Source organism: Balaenoptera borealis (genome assembly GCF_965194805.1).
Source record: "Balaenoptera borealis genome assembly, chromosome: 3".
Taxonomy (NCBI): Eukaryota; Metazoa; Chordata; class Mammalia; order Artiodactyla; family Balaenopteridae; genus Balaenoptera; species Balaenoptera borealis.
The window spans coordinates 43,645,406-43,666,737 of NC_138866.1; the positions used below are offsets into that span (position 1 = coordinate 43,645,406).

Here is a 21,332-nt window from a genome sequence, read left to right on the forward strand (position 1 = left end):
TTCTTGGGTCAGAGAGGGAATTAGCAAACTTTATTTTTAAAAAATTGGGGGGGGGGGCTAATCTATGAATGAACAAGATATGAATGACCGGTATGTCAACTTTTTGTGACTTTTCATTAGTACTGCTCTGAAATTGAGTATAGAGAGCCTAATAATCAAAAGCTCTCCTTGCTTTTCCCTCCCTGCCAGATAACCCTAACAATTTCTTAGGCACTTTACTAGCATGTCTTAACACAGATCAATTTTTTAAGCGAGAAGGGGCGAACTGTAGTACCTCAGAGAAAATGTGAATGACAAGAATTCCTTGTTTCTATTCTCTTATTTGATTAAGGGGTTTTTTTTAACTTCCAAAAAAATCTGAGGTAAACATGAGAGGGAATGTAATCAGAATCTGAAAGCAATTCAGGCAGAAATGATTTCTGAACAAAAGAGTTTCAGAAAAGTTTTAAAACCTATAATTTCAGTAGTTGAACATAAGGCACCCTGGTCAGGTTTTTTTTTTTTTTTTTCTTTTTTTTTTTTTAGAAAGTGCTGAGGGAAAAAAAAAAATAGGTCTCTTCTCAGTTGTACCTGCATTTTGTAAACCAATCACCAGAAAAGACAAAATGGGCCAATGATTCAATGATTATGGTGCTCCGCAGTTAAAAGCAATATTTAATTTCATTTTAAACTCCTTATGCTCTTAAATCTGACCAAAATTAAGTGATTCTTGATTGTAACTTTTTAAATGAATGTTAGCAGTTGCAACCATTTTGTTTTCTGGCTGATTTTCCCCTCCCTGGCTGCTGCACATGCTGTCTTGAACCCTACATGAGATCTTGTCTAAGAATTGTTTTTGTTTTGCTGCTAAAGGAAATGAGGAAATGGAATAGTTTACAGTCAACAACTGAGGCACAACTTGATGGCAAGATTTTCTAATACCTACTGATAATATTCACCCTACCGTAGTTTACAACTGGAATGAGATTGGGGCTGGGGGTGGAGGGTGCAGAGGGAGAGAGTTAGAGAAGGAACGAACATGAATCTTTGCTTTATAGTTGTCCAGATACTGGGTCTCATGCAAGGAAAGCAGATCCTCAGTAATTTCTCACACGGCCTTCAGTTTTCAGGATGCCCCACAAAGGGACAGGAAAGATCACCCTCTCTGTAAAAACAATAACGACAACCACAAACAGCGGACTGCTCAGCAAATCACGCAGTTAGATTTCTCTCCCCGTACTTTAAAAAAGGAGGACGTCAGAAAAAAGGCGCCGAGCCCCCTCTGAAACTAATTTTTCCATCACCTTTGCACAACTTCGTTTAACAGACCACGGAGTTAAATCCCTTTGGATTGACGGCGAAGTAGAAATGAATTCCCCCTGACCGCAGGCAACGGAGGGAGGGCAAGGGAGGCGGGGAGCGAGCGCGGGCTCCCACGTCCAGAGAGTTCCGGCCACCGCGCCCTGCCAGGACCCGGCTTTATGAAGTTTAGTCCAATAATCGTCATTACTCGGTACTGAAATGACGCCACCCTCCAAAGGCGTCGGGGAGCGATTTCAACCGCTTGTTGGCGAACAACAAAGACTTGAATGTTGATGTAACCTTCGTTTTGAGGGGTGCAGGTGAGGGTGGGGTAGTTTGCTTTACAAAGCTCTGTTGTCCCAAACCTTTATCTTTCCCACAAAGATTCTGGGCCCTTTGTATTTCACCTCGGGAGTGTTTCGTCCCTTCACAGATAAGAAGAGAAATCCAATCAAGTCAATTAAGTTCCGGCTTTCGAAACCTCGGAGTTTGAGATCATGGTCAGTTTCCTCAGCTCCTCTCCCACTCGCTTCCCTCTCATCTCACCTTCCCTGCGGCTCTCCACACCCTCCGCCCCGGAGGCCCCGGGTGCGACTGCGAGGACGTGGCGCCCGGGGGCGGCCTGTGCTCCCCGCCGAATCCACGGCGGGCTTTCAGAGCTGTGTTTTCTAAGTCTCGACTGCCAGATCGGAGCTAGCCGGGAATGGCACTCCCATCTCTGCCCCGGGGGGCCCGAGGCCCAGGTGGCTCTCTAGCTGGCGCCGCCTTCTGGGCCCCACTCGGCCCTGCGGGCCGGGAAGGGGCGGCCTTGAGGCGCTCGTCCGCCGGCTTCCCCTCTGTCTGGTCCGGCTCCGGCTCTGGTCGGAACCTCGGCTGAGCCGCAGCCCCCCTCACGGCCCGGTCCTCAGTCTCCCTCGCGGGCTCCGGGCGCTTGTGGGCCCCGGCGAGGCCCGCGCGCCGCCAGCCCAGGGAGGAGCACGGCCTCCTCGAGCCCTGAAGTCAGGCTTCGGGGTCAGCCGTGGTCCTGGGCACCCGTGGCCGGGTGACTTCACGGCCTGGCCGAGCTCGGGGGCCGGGCGGGCTCCAGGTGCGCGTGCGTGGCCCGGCCAGGAGGCGAACGCCCTGAGCTGGAGGGAAGGGAAGCCGAGACCGAAGGAGAGGATGGCGAGCTGGCCCTGCCGGGCCCGGGAGAGGGGGCCAGGGGAGAGACGGGGGCCAGGGGAGAGACGCGGGCCCGACGGCGCCCGCGGCCTCTTGCCTTCCTCTCTCCCCAGGAGGAAGCGCCGCAGACGGCTGGGTGTCCTACTGGCGGTAAAGGGCGAGGCCGCCGCTGCCGCCGCCACAGCGGGGACTCCCGCCGCGCCTTTGGCCTCCGGTGTCCGGCGAAGATGTGGCGCCGACGAGGGGGTCCAGCTGGGCCTGCTTGGGGCCCCAGGAATCCTCCAGGAAAGCCTGGGGCTTCTGCTAGTGGGGCTGGCGGAGTTGCGCTCGGTGCTCTGCCCTCCCTGGGGCTCCTGGGCTCTGAGTTGAGCCTTTCAGGGGGGAGCCTGCGGGACTCTGTTACCCTCGGCTCATCGCTTTTCTCCGACGCCTCTAGATTTCGTCTTTAAACTGGATGCCCTGACTTTTCCTTTTCAGACCCGGCGCAGCACTCAACCCGCCCTGAAGGCCAGAGGCCAGTTCTGGAAGGGGAAAGCCGTGCCTCTGGCGTCCCGGACAGCGCCGGGCGGCCCGTTCCGGTTACCTGCGGGGCAGGGCCGCAGTCCTGCGCCCGCCTCCACTTAACCAGAAGCGGGCGCTCGGGCGGCCAGCCCCGGTGCGCTCACCCCATGTTTGAACCCGCGTCTAACACCCACTGAAAGCCTCGCTGTTGTTACCCGGACAAAGCTGTAACCCAAAACCAGGAGTGCCAGTGTGAGGTGGTGGTTTACTGATACACAGACGTGTTTTAATCATACAAAAGAGAAACACAAAGGAGTCGGGCAGGAGACAGGCGCATCCCACACAAACGGAAGCTGACGTCTTAGAAAACGACCAAAATGCAGAGATGCAGGGTCGGGTTCTGCCATGACCTCTGCCTTCCTCACGCCTTCCTTCAAAACCTTATCTCTTTCCCTTTCGTACCACAAAAGGGTTCACGCCCCATTCACGCATCTGCATGCCCAGATCTGCGACCAGTGTCTTGAACACTTCTTTTCCTCTTCTCAACGGCCAGAACCCTGTAAGCGCAGCGTGCCCTGATAAAACCTGATCCCCCTAGTCGCCCCATTTCTGCCCTTGAGTTAGCATGATACAAAAAACGGGGAGCCCCTGGCACTTTCCCCTGGGATGGAGAGAGCAAAACCCCAAACAAAACCCACCCCGATGTTTTTCCGTATTAGGCTCTGAAACTGCACAGATTATGGGATTTGTCTCGGACAGAATTAACATTACATGTGAACGGTAGTGCTTCGGTGTGTTGAGACACATTGTATACGATTGCTTGGAGCATCTCTTCTAAACTGCCTGTTAATAGCAACATGAGACCTTAAAATAATAAGTGGTTTTTCGGTTTTAACCTGATTAAAACGAAATTCAGACTCTGTAAAGGGCAGTTTTTCTGGTGGAAGCAGTTCGAAGGAAAGGGAACCCATCACGGGGGCTGGAGGAAGCTTTTGTATGGAGAAATGGCTGGAGAGGAGAAGTAAGCAGGCATGCGTTTGAAAGGCCTTCTACTATGCAGCAGTCCCCACAAGCAAGGGAGGTGCCCCCAGCTCTAAAGAGAACTAGCCAGACTTCCTCTCTTGCAAGCAGTGTGTCTTATATTTAAAAACCAACCTGCTGTCGACTGTAAACAAACAATAAGCAAATTCAAATAAAGGAGCCCTACCAAGTCCAACCCATTTGGTCAAAGATAACTGCAGGTACCAAAGAGGTCAGGCTATCACTAGGGGGAGGGTCGGCTTCGAATTTTGTTTTTCTCCTAGAGGGAAAGTCGAACAGTGTGAGGTCTGTGACTCACTTTTATTCCTTAATCTTCCCCATCCTTTACCTTCAATTCTCAGAGGAAGGAAACATGGTATTGGGGGGCGGGGGGGGGGGAACACAACAACAAAGGGGGGGAAAAAAAAGAATCCCGTAGCAAATATAATGGTAAGTGGCCAAAGTTTGAATTGACTTCTGTTTCAGCACCACAGGGGTGCTATCCAAGAATCAGATGGAATCCTGTCACCCACTCCAGTGTCCTAGACATAGTTTGCCTACCTCGGAGTGGGAAAATGGCCTTTTGGATGAAAGGCTTCTTAGTCTACTTGACATCACTAGAAGACATTTCCAGCAGAGGACTTTAAAAATAAAATGCCAGTTTTTAGCAGCTATACTATTGCCTTTTTCTTTTTTCCCCTTGAACTGCCCATGACGGGACCACCAAATCCCACAGGGTATATCCTGCGCCCTGCAGGTCTGCTCACCCTCCAACCCAGGTTCCCGAGGTAAAGGGCATAAAACGCCCGTAGAGACAGCTTTTGGGTGGAGTGAAGCCTCTCCTTAGACCCTGCCTCCAATCGCCCAACTGGAATCTCCAGAGGCCTTAGGCTACACTGAGACCTAAAAATCACTTATAGCAGCCTCCAGTTGTGTTAAAATCTGTTCCTAGAACCAACAGTCACATTTTAGGCTCCTGGGCCATTAATAAAAATCGCCTTAACATTCAAATGGCTCTAAAATGCGTTGATAGCGGATTACTGGGGCCTAATGGACGTCGTGTGTGATAACATGGCTCCTGAGAAGCGGCGTTCTGGAGTGGGTGTCCGACCACAGCTACCTGATTATCAGCTTACGGCCAAACCTCTTGTTAGCTGCCATGCTCGTAAGAGGCGTTCTTCCGGACAGCAGAGCGGGAGTCTTCCATGTTCTTCATTTAACCGTATTTAACTATCGCATACTGTTCTGGAAAGGGGAGGGGAAAACTTGCCTATAGGCGTAAGGTCACCCCCAGACGTAAGAGGGGCGGGTCGCCGGTCACTGCCCCTCCCCTCTTTTAATGGAGCGATGCCCGAAAGGCGGTGGCTAGGGCACATCTAGGCCCCTGCCTGGGATGTCGGTTTCCCCTGAGTCTGGGGTTTCCCGAGCCTCTCGGCCTCTGGCCGCCTCGGAGCGAAGCCTGTGAAGAGGATGCTTGGCTTGCCCCGACAAGACCTGCCACGTCCGGAACACTCGTGGAGCTCTCCTGCTGCCCGCGAGGAAGCCTTCTGGACAGGGTGCGCGCAGTCGACGACGCAAAGGACGCCCTGGCAGCGGCCGCGGCGCCAGGGAGGGAGTGGGTTCCCGGCTTTCAACGAAAAAATGTGGCAAGTGCACCGTGTTCCCATTCTCCACCCCCACCTTTCACCCAGCGAACTAAGCGGAAGACTCCGAACGCTGGGCCTTTGGAGGCTGCAAAGTACACACGGGCATCGCCCCAGGGGCCTCCCCTGCCCGCGCGGCGTCCCGGGCTAAGGTCATTTGGCGAGTCCGGAGAGAGCAACGGGTGAGGCTGGGAGTTACTGGAGTGGCTGAGAAGCAGCTTACGCAGCAGCTGCGTGGGACGTTGAGTTCACGACCCCCCTCCCAACCCATGCAGCGTGGGGGCACCAGCCCCGGAAGTGGGCCTCGAACCCACAGCGCCCCGAGCCATGCTCTAGGACGCACATGGCGCCGCCGGGTCCCCTGCGGAGCGGTGGAATGTGGGTCGCGCCCCCCCGGCAGAGGCGAGGCTGGGTCCTTAGGGCACTGTGCCTCCTCGCGGAAGCGGGGAAGACCCGGGAGCTCGCGGTGCGCGTGCTCTTCCTTCTCCAACCGCATCCATGGTCTTTACGAGGATCTGATGGGGGTATGAGTGTAAGGACGCCGCGAGGCAATGATTCCCCTCGGTCAAGGGCGACGTGGGCGCTCTTCTCGGCGCATGCCCGGACCGCAGCCCCACGCTGGGCGGGCTCCGAAGTCCAGACTTCCTCCCTCAAGCTCCTTGTGGTGAAAGACGCGGGAACTGAAACAGGCTTATCCTTAGAGCTCGCAACCTGGCATAACCCCTACCTACCGCGCCAGGCCTGGGCTAAGACCCCGGAACCAAGTGTGCCGGGTCCGCGAGGAATAGCCGGCACCGTCCCAGTGTCCTTGCGGAAGTGCACCCACCCGGGCCCCGAGGGCTTGGGCGGTCGGCTGGCAGCGGCTTCCGGTTCCAACTCGAGGCCTTGCCAGCTGGCGTGTGGAGCGGCGAGATTACTTCGTGCCAGGGTACGTTTTGACGACTGGCTGACGAAGTCGTCTAAACTGAATTTTGAGGTAGTTTTGAACACTAAGGATGCACATGTAAAGCTTTCCCCTGAGTCCTTCTTGGCCACTAATCTAAACAAATTTGATAACTTTTGAGTTGTGTTTGGTTGGGGAATTTCAGCCATTCTTACTGCTGTGGAAGTGGTAAGGATTTTTTTTTTTTTAATGGGAGGCAGATATTTTGGGCAACTATATATATTTATATGGGTAATATAGAAATTACACATATATACATGTGTACATTATATATATGTGTACATATATATTAGACATATATGTCTAAAGTGAAATTAGGTAATTTTGGAAAGAAGAATCACATTAATTTTTAAATTTTAAATTGATCTAAGTCTCTAACTGAAATTTATTTTTCAGTAGCTCTTGATGATTAAGTTGACCCTATTTTTAATTTTAGTCTGAGTTGACCACTTGAAGCTCTAGAAGGCTAACAGAACCTCAGTCTGTTTGTTAATTATCTTTTACCAAAATCATAAGAGATATGTTTGGTCTTAAAATTGATCATACTCTAAGGCCCTCTAGTTTTGAGGTGGAGGAGAAGTGGTACAAACATGTATTCACCATTTTCAAGGACAAATAATTGGGTTGATTAAACCAATAATCTTGATTTCTGCCCATTTTAAGAGGGCATATTGCTTTTTCTCCTTTTTTTCTTTTCTTCATATGTATTGATAAAGATGTGGAGTAGGTACTCTTACTAGAAGTTGCCTGAGCTGATATCTTTTTCAGGAATTCTTAACCTGTGACTCAAGTATCCTTTTGGGGATGGTTGTCTGTGGATTGATTTTAGGGGATGGGTAAATTAACTCAATTGTATGAAAATTTCTTTGGTTTGTATGTTAAGTGTATTTTTTCTGGGCAGAAGATCCATAGCTTTCACCAGATTTACAAAAGGGTTTGTAACCACCCCAAATTATGAACCGTTGGTTTTTATGATGCATAGGTTGTGAATGAAGGGTGAACTTGGAGATGGAAACTTTTGTAGTTCTTGGTAACAATTGGACAAGATGGCAGCCCTGTAAAATTTAAATCTACCCTTAACTTTTAGCAACCTTTAATTTTCTTTAAACAAAATAATCTTAAAAGTCCCTTTTATTTCTAAATTCTACCTAGTTATTTTTAAATTCTACCTAAATTTGAATTATTGTCCATGAGTCTGTTTATGTATGACACATTAAATTAATGAATGAAGTAGACAAGATTTGTTCTAATGGTATTTTGCATGAAATATCAAGTAGAAAATTTAAGCAAATATTTTAATGATTCAGATCCAAAAGCCTTTTTAATCAAAACAAAACAATCAGCAATAACAACAATAATAACAAGATAGTCTCCGACCCTAATTAACTATTTCAGAAAATTTAATGTGAATTGGTTCTCTCTCTTTCTGTCTCTGCACATACATAAATATGTGTGCACATACCAACCATGCGTAGGTTCCCAAATTTTTCTGTTGAAAAGTTTTTCCTTTTAAAGCTTGATGACTGTCAAAGGTGGATGAAACAATAGATAAGGGAGGTGTGGGACCTTCTGACTGAGTGAGAAGGAGGGCAAGACTATGTCATCCAGGAGAGGAATTCCAGATCAGATGGTATAATCACCTGTAGGGGACCCAGGATAGAATTTAAATTAAATACTTAGAGGACTTTCGTCTTGAATAGCAGATTTTGCCCACTTCCCCCACTTAGAACTCCCCAGCTTACTTCCAACCTTGTCTGAGAGGATATCTTCCATTAACGCAAGAAGAGGTATAATCTATGGTTTATTTAGCATTTGATCTTTGCACAGAGGCTTCCATTTAGAGTAACCATTGCAGCTAAGATTTGGATCTGGTCCCTCAAATAGCCTGAACCAGGCGACCTCAGGCAAGTAGACACAAGATACTAGCAATTTATTTCATATCAGCTCCCAAGCCATCACCAGATGATAACAACCCTTGGACACCGTTAATCTCTGCTTGACTCAAACTGGTGACCGCAAGGTGAAAGGCAGGGCGTTATCTCTGAGCAATTCGTGTGGCCTTCCACAGATTGCCAGTTGGGCCAGTACAACTGAAGCCTCTTCTCCAGTGGTTACTTTAAAAAATTCATATCCGAAGTCTTTGGTCTTTGTTGGACTGGAAGGTAAGAGGCTGTGTCAACGAAAATGCCTGAGGGCCAAGATGTAGGAGCTTAGAATCCAATAAAAATTAGAAAGGTTGAAAAGGTAACCTTGTGTGTTCCCTGCCCAATGAACTTTGAACAACATCACTGTAACTATGACTAGAAAAAGCCTCTGGAAATGAATGTTTTTGCCAAACAGTAAAGGGGAAATTCACCTTAAATAAAAGGCAAAGTCCTATTTAGAATTGGTTTTATTGTTTTGAAAATGGCTTTTATTTTGCCATCTCTAAGGTCAGTACAGATCACCATATGCTCATTTGGTGTAAAGTTCAGGGCTAGAAGGGACGGCGGAAGTGGTGGGCAGTGGAGAATAAAGGAAAGGGGTGTACTGAAAAACAAAGCTGTCCTATGTGTTGGTGCCCAGAGATGGGTGGCCAAGTGACCTGCAGGGGAACTACTACTATTCACATTTTCAAATATGTAGAGGGAAGAGTTTTAGTCTCATGTCCCAGCGTACTCAGTTCTAGCCTGAAGTCATAGAAACCTGCCGTTACTACTTGGTGGAATTATTCTGCCCCTGCTACTCCAATATACTAGTTGTAATGATTCTATTTGATTTTGCTAGATGGCTCTAGAGAGAATCGACAGATTTTTTTTTTAAATGGAGAGGTTTTCAAAATACTGCAGCTATTTTAATATATTTTTTAACGTCCATGTGTTGGAAGTGGATCATTGATGGTAAAAGTAAAACCAAATTGTTTTAGGTATTTTTAGCAAAAAGTTCCTTTGGACAGGATCAAAGATCAGCTTCACTTACACAGAACTTCAGTTGTCAGCAAACAGTGTCACAGAACCATGTCACTATGTTTTTCCATAACTTCATTCCTAGTCTATTTGTTTGCTGCCCTAGCTTTTTAATTAACTGGTATTTACAAACCCTATTCCATCCTTTGGTATCTTCTCCCAAAAATGATACACTAAATAAACCTAAGCTATAATTACTAATCATAGGATGGGTGATTGTATACATTGGTAAAGGAACACCCCTTATGACAAAAAGTCACTGATGGATAAAGTGGTGCATTTTGTAACATTGGGCAGTTGCCTAAGTGACTGTGGGGAAATAAGACATGGGGTAAACAATGAAGGCTTTTTACCGCTTAAGACTGTCCTTGGCTCTAGTGTTTTGATGATATAATGTTCAGAAAGCATAAAGAGAGTCACAACATTTTCCTGGTCAGCCAAGAGGCAAACACACATGTTTAGAGTATTTGTAAGGGCTTACAATTTCAAGACTATCTTTCTTTAGTATCTCTCTGCTTCATGAGAGGGTCTGGATAGAGTCCAGAACCTTAAAGGGGAAGAGTCTAGGCTTTTGTTTCCTTGGTTAGAGCTGCCACTTCTTCAAGATGATGATGGTGAAGATGGGATCAGTCACCCATATTGAAATGATTTGCATATGTCTTAAATCAATAAACAGAGCATTGGACTAGGTGATTTACTCAGCCTTTCAAAGATCTATCCAAGCTGGCAAATTTACTACTTTCCAGAGGTCAGTTTTTATTGTAGGTCTTGAACTTTTACATTTGTGTCGTTCATTGATAACTTGAGTGGATTTGGTGCCAAGGGACATATGTAGCTTCCCTTGTGAATGTGCAGCTTGTGCTCATCCTGCTTATCTTTTCTGAATATTTTGAACTTTTCCTGAGCTTTGGTTAATTTTACCCCAACTTCATATACAAATTGTGTTGTGGTTTTTTGCCTATATTTCTAGCTCTCCTGACATTGTAGAAACCCTCACACAACATTATTTAATAAGGAAATGTAACTTCCAGGTGCCTTAGAAAATGTAAGTCAGTATATGTTTTTCATTATTTGAGAAATTAGCCCCTAGTTTCACTAGGGGAGTATTTAAGGATAGTAGTGAAGCATTCAGACTTTAGAGTTGGATTGTTTGGGTTTGAATCCAAGCTCCTCTATAATGATATTTGTAGATATTTGTCCTTATGAAGATTATTTAACCCCTCTGTGCCTTAGTGTCCTCATCTGTAAAACAGGAAAAATAATAGTTTCTATTCCCCCAATTGTGGGTATTAAAGCACTGGGCCTAATAAGTGCTCAGTCCATGTTCTCTGTTATTATTATCACCATTATTGTCATCGTCATTGTAGTCAGCCACTGGCCAGCAAAACTGAGTCAGAGTCAGAAGCCACGGTGAACTAATGTTGACTGTGCTCATTCTACTAAAAGGACAGGAACACAGATGTAATAGGAAGAATGCAAGAAGAGTGATTATATAATATTGTATAATATGTATCAAACTATATGTGTTACATAACTGCGTGGTTAAATTTATTTTGTATTGTGTTTGCCTTTGTCATGAAGAGTCTGTATTTTTTTTGTTCAACATTGGTAGAAACCATAAGGATTTTGAAATCTGCAAATATATTTGGAAAGAAGGAAGTAAGAGCAAAGACAGATTTTATAAGGGGGTTAAGGTGTAACAAGACAAACCACTCTACTTTATTTATTTATTTATTTGGCTGAGCAGTATGTGGGATCTTAGTTCCCCTACCAGGGATCGAACCCATGCCCCCTGCAGTGGAAGCACAGAGTCCTAACCACTGGACTGCCGGGGAATTTCCCAGCCCTACTATCTTTAAATCATACCTCTAGTCCTCTCCATGTTAAGAGTTAAAATATTTATCCATCACTGCAAGTAGTTTTTTCCCAGCTCCAAGCACTCTGAACACCAACCTGCTCTCACTTTAGTTAAGAACGATACTGGCATCTTTATTCCCACATAATGTGGGGTAGTTCATTCTGTGGGCAATGTTTATTGCCCCCTCCCCATCTCTAAAAACACTGTCAAAACATGGTTTTAATTTCCTTTTAAATATGGCTCAAACAGGGCTGCCATTGCATTTCACATTTTCCCCCTTATACACTGGCATTTAACAAGAAGAGTGAGGTAAAGTAATCTAGTAATAAAGTAATAAAGACCTTGTAAATGGGCTCTTGGTTTAAAAAAAGAAGTAAGAGAATAATTGGGAATAAAAAAGGCTTTATGCAAATCAACTAGTATGGATGATGGCAGAAGGAGAAGAGAACAGGGTAATGAATTTGTTCAAATGAATTTACTGAAGATGGCAATTCAGCTCTCTAAGGAATTACAGGGAAAACGAATAAGTGGCTAGAGGGACTGATGTCTCAAGAAAGCCTGAATAGGCAAAATGGACTATGTTTGCAAAGAGTGAAGTTTTAGTCATCAGCTTCCACAGTGCTTCAGTACACACTGTGCAAGCAATTTGTTTAAGGTTGCAAAATCAAAACATGTCTCTGAGCGCATGGGCAAGGAGGCAAGACCTTTGTGATGTCTGCAGTGGAGCAAGGACCTGACAACCACCTGCCAGTGCCTGAAAAGGCATCACCCATCAGGTAGGCAGAAGAATTGTCCAAGACTAATTTGGAGTAAACTGATGGAAACAAGAAATATGTCAGTGATGACCTCTCACTAGCTATGGAAAAGTTCTTCCAGGGAAGTGGCACAATCTCCAGTTTGGAACATTTAAAGCTAGAGAAGGAAGAACTCTTGGACTTAAGTCTCAGGAACTGTCCAGCATTAGTGGAGGGCTGGAATTGCTGCTAAATGACCTGTTAGGTGTGAGTTTCCATCTACTATCTATCTAACTGTATGCTTATTGAATACCAAATGTATTTTTCAGTTCTTTTTTTTTGCCCACACCATGTAGTATGTGGGACTTTAGTTCCCTGACAAGGGATCGAACCGTTGCCCCCTGCAGTGGATGCACAGAATCTTAACCACTGAACTGCCAGGAAAGTCCCTTTTTTTTTTTTTTTCAGTTCTTTTGACAGTTCTGACACTAATATTATTACTGCCAAAGAGATTTCTGTAGGTTAATATAGATTTGCATTTGTTCCACAAGGAAATGTAATTATTTAATGAGTCAGTATTTGCCTTGAAGGCACTTCAGCTATGACCTCCTCAGGAATTTCAAAGAATAACCAAGCTCATTGCAGCTTCTCATGCCTGCTGTAAAGTGCTCCAAACAGCAGACACTAGCTGCATTACTAACGAATTACATGAATAATAAAATCATAATGTTTTTCTGGTTTTAGAGAGATTAAAATGGATGTTAGAATGGCTATAGGAAAAGATTCTCAGGTGTCAAACTTTTGTAAAATTAAGTTTCCACTTACATTTTCATTAGGGTTTAGGAAAACTAGGACCATTATAAAGATGTATCTGTTCATTCAGTGAATATTTGAGGGTTTTCTCTGTACCAGGCATTCTCCTGGGTTTGGGACACACAAGGTTTCACCTCCTGTGGAGCTCACATTCGTGTTTATGGGAGAACACACTGATGGGTGGTCATTACAGGAGACAGAAACTTAGGAGTCAAAAGGGAAACACTGCTGGGTTTAAAGGTGTGTGGAAATGTAATTGACATTAGAAGCTTAATGTTGGTCAGCACTTTCATGAATGAAAACATTTTTTTTTCAAAACACATTCGGATAGAATTCAAATGTTCCAATGAACAGAAGTACAGCATGTGATGCTCCAATTCTCAAGTCCCTCTGGGCGATCTGGGCATGCGGAGGGAGGTTGGAGCACTTAAGCTGCTTCTCAGAACATACATGGGTCCCAGGGTCCGTAGCTGCTGAAGCTCCATATGGTGTCCTGTGTCCTGGCCTTGTTGTGTGACAGTTGCTGCTAACAAGCTTGGCTTTGGCTTGACCATCTTTGAAACTACCCCCTCCCTTACCCCTTCCAATTGCCTCAATCAAACCAACTCCTTAGAAAAACAATGCTGTTAAAGAAATGGCCACAGTGTCACCAGAATAGGCAAAGGGAATTACTTAGTGTTTTCTATAGACATACTGATTGTAAATTTTAAAAAGGCCTTTTTGGAAGAGACAGTCCATTAAGAGACCACTTAATGTTTAATTACATGCGGTTGGAAACTCCACAGAATAGCAGCCAGCCAAACAGGGCATCAAAATCTAAGACACGGTGGCTGGTGCAGAGTTTCCTTTTGAGTTCCAGGTACAAAAATTCAAATCCAGAGTGTTGTATTCTCACACTCTGGCGCTACCATAATACTTAATTATTACTGTCCCTGTGGTGTAATATGATCTTGGAAAATGTCACACAAGAATTCCGCCAAATTGTTTGTTTTATTACTTTTCCTCCCCCTCCCTGGTTTCTGTTTCTTGGCTCTGTTCTCTTCTGTAGTTGCCTTTCTCTCTCTCTCTCCTCCTTCCAAATGGCATTGTGAGGTTGAGTTCACCAGGTGTGCAAACTTCCTCCCGCATCTGACACTTCTTTGGCAGAAAGCACAGGTAGCACAGCAGGTATTGTCAGGGTCAAGTTAAAAAAAATAACAAAACCTGCCAATGCAGATTTCCTTCTCATGGTGCCTGGCATCAGTGGGCTCTCAAAAAGACTGCTGTGGCTTTAATATTTACCTTTTACAGCTGGCATGAGCTTGGCAGTCCATCCACAGCTCACCTCCTTTCTCCTCCTCTGTCTTTGTCAGGACCAGAGGATAGCTGGTGTTTCCCCTGGTCTCAAGGCAGGGAGGGTAGGGACAGGAGCAGAACAGTGAACAGCATTATTCTACTTAGAAAAAGTTAATTGGAGCAAGTACTGTTGTTAGATCTCAATTTAAACCTCAGTGGTCACTGTTAGGTCCTTGATTTATCGGAAGTGCACTGACTTGGTAAAGTATTGGAGATGTTTGATCTCTGTGGTGATCTTTTAAAATTTAAACTTCTTCTTTTTCTTCTTTTAATATTTATTTATTTGGCTGTGCTGGGTCTTAGTTGCGGCATGTGGGATCTAGTTCCCTGACCAGGGATCAAACCTGGGCCCCCTGCATTGGGAGTGTGCAGTCTTAGCCACTGGACCACCAGGGAAGTCCCCTTTTAAAATTTAAAACCAGAAGGAAATGTGGTACTGTAAGTAGTGAGTTATATGCCAGGTAAGTGCCAAAGTCTTACCTGCTAACTAAACTAGAAACTAGTTGATTGTGAGAGAAATAGTACCAGGGTTTTTGTTTGTTTGTTTGTTTTATTTTTCATTGTGTAGTATTAATCCTAGTAAGGAAAAATAAAGTCTTAAATAAATACACATCTTAAAAACCAGACATGCTGCTGGCATTAGAAAGCTTTGTCTACAGTACGTCTAGCTTCCATGGCCCTTGCTGAGAGGGAGTGCCCAGACTGTTCCCAAATTTTTCTCAGAATTATGGGATCTGCAGTGACGTTCCTGAACTTCATCAACAGCCGGTGCTCCCAACACGCTCCTTAACATGCTCTTTAACAACAAAGTGGGTTTATATGTTTGTTGCTTTCCTTAATTTAATGTGCAAGTCTTTATTTCTTCTATGTTCGCCATGGGGCCAACCTTTTTCACAGTTGACTCCAGTGAAGAAATTACTGAAGAAAGGAGATGTGCGTGCGTGTGTGTGTGTGTGTGTGTGAGTGGTGGTGACGGTATCTTTAGAAATTGTTAAGTTTGTAGCTAAGCTCTAATTCCCCCTATTTCCTACTTTTCCTGGGTCAGGTAGGAAGAGTGAGTAACGTTTCCATGGGTTGGACTGCTGTGGGGCTCCTTCTAATATTTTCCTGCTGTAAAACAGGTGGAATTGTAGATACTCCAAAGACAGCATTCTTTTGCCTACACTGACAGTAAAGAAAGAACATGGGTGTACATTAGGATGCAATATTGATCAAGATGGGGAGTTTCCTTGCAGATAGTACTCTTTCATTTTATAAGAACAGATATGCATTCTACTAAGAAATAAAATAGTTAATATATTTGGAATAGTCACTAATACTTATTAGTTAGTATTAAATGCTATTAATTCATTAGACCATTAAAATTTATATCAAATATCTAACAAACTAATTGTAATATTAAAAAAAATTGTTTATTTTGGTTGCGCCAGGTCTTAGTTGCGGTGTGCACGCAGGATCTAGTTCACCGATCGGGGATCGAACCCAGGCCCTCTGCATTGGGAGCACAGAGTCTTACCCACTGGACCACCAGGGAAGTCCCAAACTAATTGTAATATTAATGGAGAGAGAAAAAAGTGTATTGCAGAACCTTGTATTATTTCCTCTTTTTACAAAAATAGCTCTTCTATATACAAAATATTGGGTTGGCCAAAATGTTCGAGATTTTTCCATAACATCTTATGTGTTTAAACATTCTGGGCTTGGGGCACGTGATTGCAGGATCAGGGAAAAACTGCCTCTCCTCAGGTTAATGGCTGATATGATGATGCTCTTAGCCCCCATTAACTATCCATTCCTGTCTCTTTAGATTAGTCGAACACAGCCATGAAACTAGGATTAGTTGCTGCCAGTTTCACCTGGAGAAGATGACCTGTAATCATTTTATCTTAGAGTACAGTGGAAATCAGGGAGAGGTGGCAATTAACCTCCACCAGCATCACATTCATATATATGTGTGTGTATATATATGTGTAACACACACAGCCTTTTTGTTGTTGTTAACTTTTCATGTATCTCTGTCATCTCACTAGGTAGGAAAAAAATTTCAGGGGATTTCACTTTAAACTTATTTTTATCCCCTCAGTACCTAGCCCAGGACTTGGAATATGGCAGGTGCTTAATACAAAGAATTGTTGGTAGGTAATGATGACTCAAGCAACTGAAGACAAGGCCAGAGGGCATTTATGTCTGCTTTGTGCCCTCTCTACCTGGACAGAGCCCTTACTTTGGTCTCTTATCTAGTCCTCCTGCTCCCCACCTTCCAATCTGTTTGTTCATGTTGCTATTAGACTTGCTTTCTAGAAACCAGATCTGTAACACATACGGGCCATGGGATAAAAGCTTAACATCTAAGCTTGGCATTTAAGATTCTACAATGTGGACTTCCCCGGTGGCACAGGGGTTAAGAATTCGCCTGCCAATGCAGGGGACACAGGTTCGATCCCTGGTCTGGGAAGATCCCACATGCCACAGAGCAACTAAGCCCATGTGCCACAACTACTGAGCCTGCGCTCTAGAGCCTGTGCTCCGCAATGAGAGAAGCCACCGCCATGAGAAGCCCGTGCACTGCAACGAAGAGTAGCCCCTGCTCGCCGCAACCAGAGGAAGCCTGCACGCAGCAATGAAGACCCACCCAACACAGCCGAAAATAAATAAATAAATTTATTAAAAAAAAAAAAGATTCTACAACAGTGCTTTCAAATTTTAATGGCCATACAAATCACCTGGGGATTTCCTTAATGCAGATTCTGATCTGGTAGGTTTGGGGGTGAGGCCCAAGCATGTGTATTTTTAATAATCTCCCAGGTGATACAGCTGCTGCTGATCCTGGGACCATATTTTGAGTAGCAGGTTTCTACAACACTTGGCTTAGCCCAGGTGTTAGATACTGTTTTAGCTCATCTTAATTCACTCCCCACCCCACACTCTACGTTCTAGCAAAACTGTTGTTCTTGACATTGTCTGGCAATTCTCCGACTTGTGCTTTGATTCATGTCATACCCTTTCTGCCTGCTAAGCCATTACTCATCCTTCCAGAGAGCTCAAATATCACCATCACTGTCAAGGCTTCCAGCTCAGTTGCCCCCTCCTTGGCCAGCTAATCCTACTGTCTACCAAGTTCTCACAGCGCTTTGTTAGTGCTGATGTTAGGCACTGATTACAAGTTGTCATAATTGTTTGTTTACATGATTGTCTTTCCCGCTAGACCATGAGCTACAGGGCAGGGGGCCAGGCCTTAACTATCTTATAATCTCAGCACCCAGTACACAGCACAGCACACACAATAGTTCCCTAATAAATATTGGTTGAATTAAATTGAACTGGATTTCTTACTATCACTCTTTTTCAGAAGACTTGTAGTGATGAATATTTTGAGACAAGAACATATCTTGACAGAATTGATGGGAAGTCATGAAGGATCATAGTTGAAATAATAATAATATTGTTAATGATAGGTATTATCATTATTATTATTATTATTTTAACATCTTTATTGGAGTATAATTGCTTTACAATGGTGTGTTAGTTTCTGCTGTATAACAAAGTAAATCAGCTATACATATACATATATCCCCATATCTCCTCCCTCTTGCATCTCCCTCCCTCCCACCCTCCCTATCCCACCCCTCTAGGTGGTCGCAAAGCACCAAGCTGATCTCCCTGTGCTATGCAGCTGCTTCCCACTAGCTATCTATTTTACATTTGGTAGTGTATATATGTCCATGCCACTCTCTCACTTTGTCCCAGCTTACCCTTCCCCCTCCCCGTATCCTGAAGTCCATTCTCTAGTATGTCTGCATCTTTATTCCCGTCTTGCCCCTAGGTTCTTCATGACCTTTTTTTTTTTTTTTTTAGATTCCATATATATGTGTTAGCATATGGTATTTGTTTTTCTCTTTCTGACTTACTTCACTCTGTATGACCGACTCTAGGTCCATCCACCTCACTACAAATAACTCAATTTCATTTCTTTTTATGGCTGAGTAATGTTCCATTGTATATATGTGCCACATCTTCTTTATCCATTCATCTGTTGATGGACACGTAGGTTGCTTCCATGTCCTGGCTATTGTAAATAGAGCTGCAATGAACATTGTGGTACATGACTCTTTGAATTATGGTTTTCTCAGGGTATATGCCCAGTAGTGGGATTGCTGGGTCGTATGGTAGATCTGTTTTTAGTTTTTTAAGGAACCTCCATACTGTTCTCCATAGTGGCTGTATCAATTTCCATTCCCACCAACAGTGCAAGAGGGTTCCCTTTTCTCCACACCCTCTCCAGCATTTATTGTTTGTAGATTTTTTGATGATGGCCATTCTGACTGGTGTGAGATGATATCTCATTGTAGTTTTGATTTGCATTTCTCTAATGATTAATGATGTTGAGCATTCTTTCGTGTGTTTGTTGGCAATCTGTATATCTTCTTTGGAGAAATGTCTATTTAGGTCTTCTGCCCACTTTTGGATTGGGTTGTTTGTTTTTTTGACATTGAGCTGCATGAGCTGCTTGTATATTTTGGAGATTAATCCTTTGTCAGTTGCTTCATTTGCAAATATTTTTTCCCATTCTGAGGGTTGTCTTTTCGTCTTGTTTATGGTTTCCTTTGCTGTGCAAGAGCTTTTAAGTTTCATTAGGTCCCATTTGTTTATTTTTGTTTTTATTTCCATTTCTCTAGGAGGTGAGTCAAAAAGGATCTTGCTGTGATTTATGTCATAGAGTGTTCTGCCTATGTTTTCCTCTAAGAGTTTGATAGTGTCTGGCCTTATGTTTAGGTCTTTAATCCATTTTGAGTTTATTTTTGTGTATGGTGTTAGGGAGTGTTCTAATTTCATTCTTTTACATGTAGCTGTCCAGTTTTCCCAGCACCACTTATTGAAGAGGCTGTCTTTTCTCCACTGTATATTCTTGCCACCTTTATCAAAGATAAGGTGACCATATGTGCGTGGGTTTATCTCTGGGCTTTCTGTCCTGTTCCATTGATCTATATTTCTGTTTTTGTGCCAGTACCATAGTGTCTTGATGACTGTAGCTTTGTAGTATAGTCTGAGGTCAGGAAGCCTGATTCCTCCAGCTCTGTTTTTCTTTCTCAAGATTGCTTTGGCTATTTGGGGTCTTTTGTGTTTCCATACAAATTGTGAATTTTTTGTTCTAGTTCTCTGAAAAATGCCAGTGGTAGTTTGATAGGGATTGCATTGAATCTGTAGATTGCTTTGGGTAGTATAATCATTTTCACAATGTTGATTCTTCCAATCCAAGAACATGGTATATCTCTCCATCTATTTGTATCATCTTTAATTTCTTTCATCAATGTCTTATAATTTTCTGCATACAGGTCTTTTGTCTCCTTAGGTAGGTTTATTCCTAGATATTTTATTCTTCTTGTTGCAATGGTAAATGGGAGTGTTTTCTTAATTTCACTTTCAGATTTTTCATCATTAGTGATAGGTATTATTTATCTATTAAATTCTTACTATGTATGAGGCATTGTGCTAATCACTTACATATAAAATTTCATTTAAATTTCACAACTTATATTTTAGATAAGGGCATACCCACGTAGTTTAGAGGCTGCAGCCCTAGGGAATGATAGAGTTGGGATTTGAAACCTGACTCTCAGATCCAGCCCATGCTCTTAGCCATTTTTCTGATGCTGGAAGAACAGTCTTGCTCTAGGGCTCTGCTAAGTGTGTTTTCCTGCCTAGGATATTCACCAATTATGTGTACTCTAAATGCAGCAGGGTCTCCCTCCAGGGGAGGGACACTAATCTCTTTCTGTGCTTTAGACTCCTTTAGCAGTCTCGTGATGCTTATAGACTCTTCTGAATAATATTTTTGAATGCATTAAAAAACAAAATTACAAAGGAAACCAATTTTATTGAAATACAGCTATCAAAATAAGAAAAAAACCCAAAGCTGTGACATAGTAATATGTCCCTTTCTTTATTAATGCCTTAAATAATAAGATCTAGCAGTGAGTCTAATAATGACTTTTTTTTTTGGCCGTGCCACACGGCTTGCGGGATTTTAGTTCCCTGACCAGGGATTGAACCTGGGCCCATGGCAGTGAAAGCACCGAGTCCTAACCATTGGACTGCCAGGGAATTCCCAGTCTAATAATGACTTTAATTTTGAATTATCTGTGGGGCTAAACAATATTTTGAGATATCTGCAACTGAAATATGATGAAAATATCCGTGATCTCTCACTATTCAAGACAAAATCACAGGTGTTGTTTCAGATAATGTAATTTGTTGCCTATATTTACAATAGAAGAAAATTCTAACTTTTTAAAAAATGTTTATTTGTTTTATTGAAGTATAGTTGATTTACAATGTTGTGTTAATTTCTGCTGTACAGCAAAGTGATTCAGTTATACATACATATATATTCTTTTTCATATTCTTTTCCATTATGGTTTATCATAGCATATTGAATATAGTTCCCTGTGCTATACAGTAGGACCTTGTTGTTTACCCACTCTATATATAATAGTTTGCATCTACTAATCCCAAACTCCCAATCCATCCCTCCTCTTGACAACCACAAGTCTGTTTTCTATGTCTATGAGTCTTACTGTTGTGTAAATAAGTTCATTTGTGTCATAAGAAAATGCTAACTTTCAATAAGAGGTTAGTGCAATTAAAGATGTGATTTATTTTTCCTGATCATGGACCTCCAGAATTCTATGCACAGACACCTTGGATATGTATGTGTGGGTCCAGGTTAAGAACCCATGTTCTAGGGAAAAGGGATGTTCTACCTTTTTAAGAAGTTGAGGTGCTCATACATAGAAGTTATTCAAGTGTAAAAAAGTGTCATGTACATAGAAATGCCACAAAGTCAGTGCCAAGAGGTATGTAGTCATGTAATAGATGGGAGGAGAAGGAGGAAGAACCTGGCAGAGTTAGAGCCCTGCAACAGGTAAGAAGCTCTGCCTTTGGGGGTGAACCCAGAGATTTTCAGAAGAGGATGTAGAAAGCATACTTGGAGGAAACTTAAAGTGTACATAAAAGTCTTAGGAATTGGGAGAAATTCTGTAATTGTCCCCAGGAGAGACATACTGTGATAATCCTGTACTGAGGTGCACAAAGGGACCT

General features: G+C 43.5%; 2 long non-coding RNA genes across 2 annotated transcripts in view; both read left to right on the forward strand.

Annotated features, from left to right (window-relative positions):
* LOC309626221 overlaps window positions 1–21,332 on the forward strand; it is a 397,593-nt gene that overhangs the window by 304,803 nt on the left and 71,458 nt on the right. The window lies entirely within an intron of this gene.
* Window positions 6,173–21,332, forward strand: part of LOC309626228 — a 44,756-nt gene continuing 29,596 nt past the window's right edge. Inside the window, exon 1 of the long non-coding RNA XR_014243050.1 lies at window positions 6,173–6,534. This is a non-coding gene — a long non-coding RNA (uncharacterized lncRNA). The remainder of the gene's footprint in view (window positions 6,535–21,332) is intronic.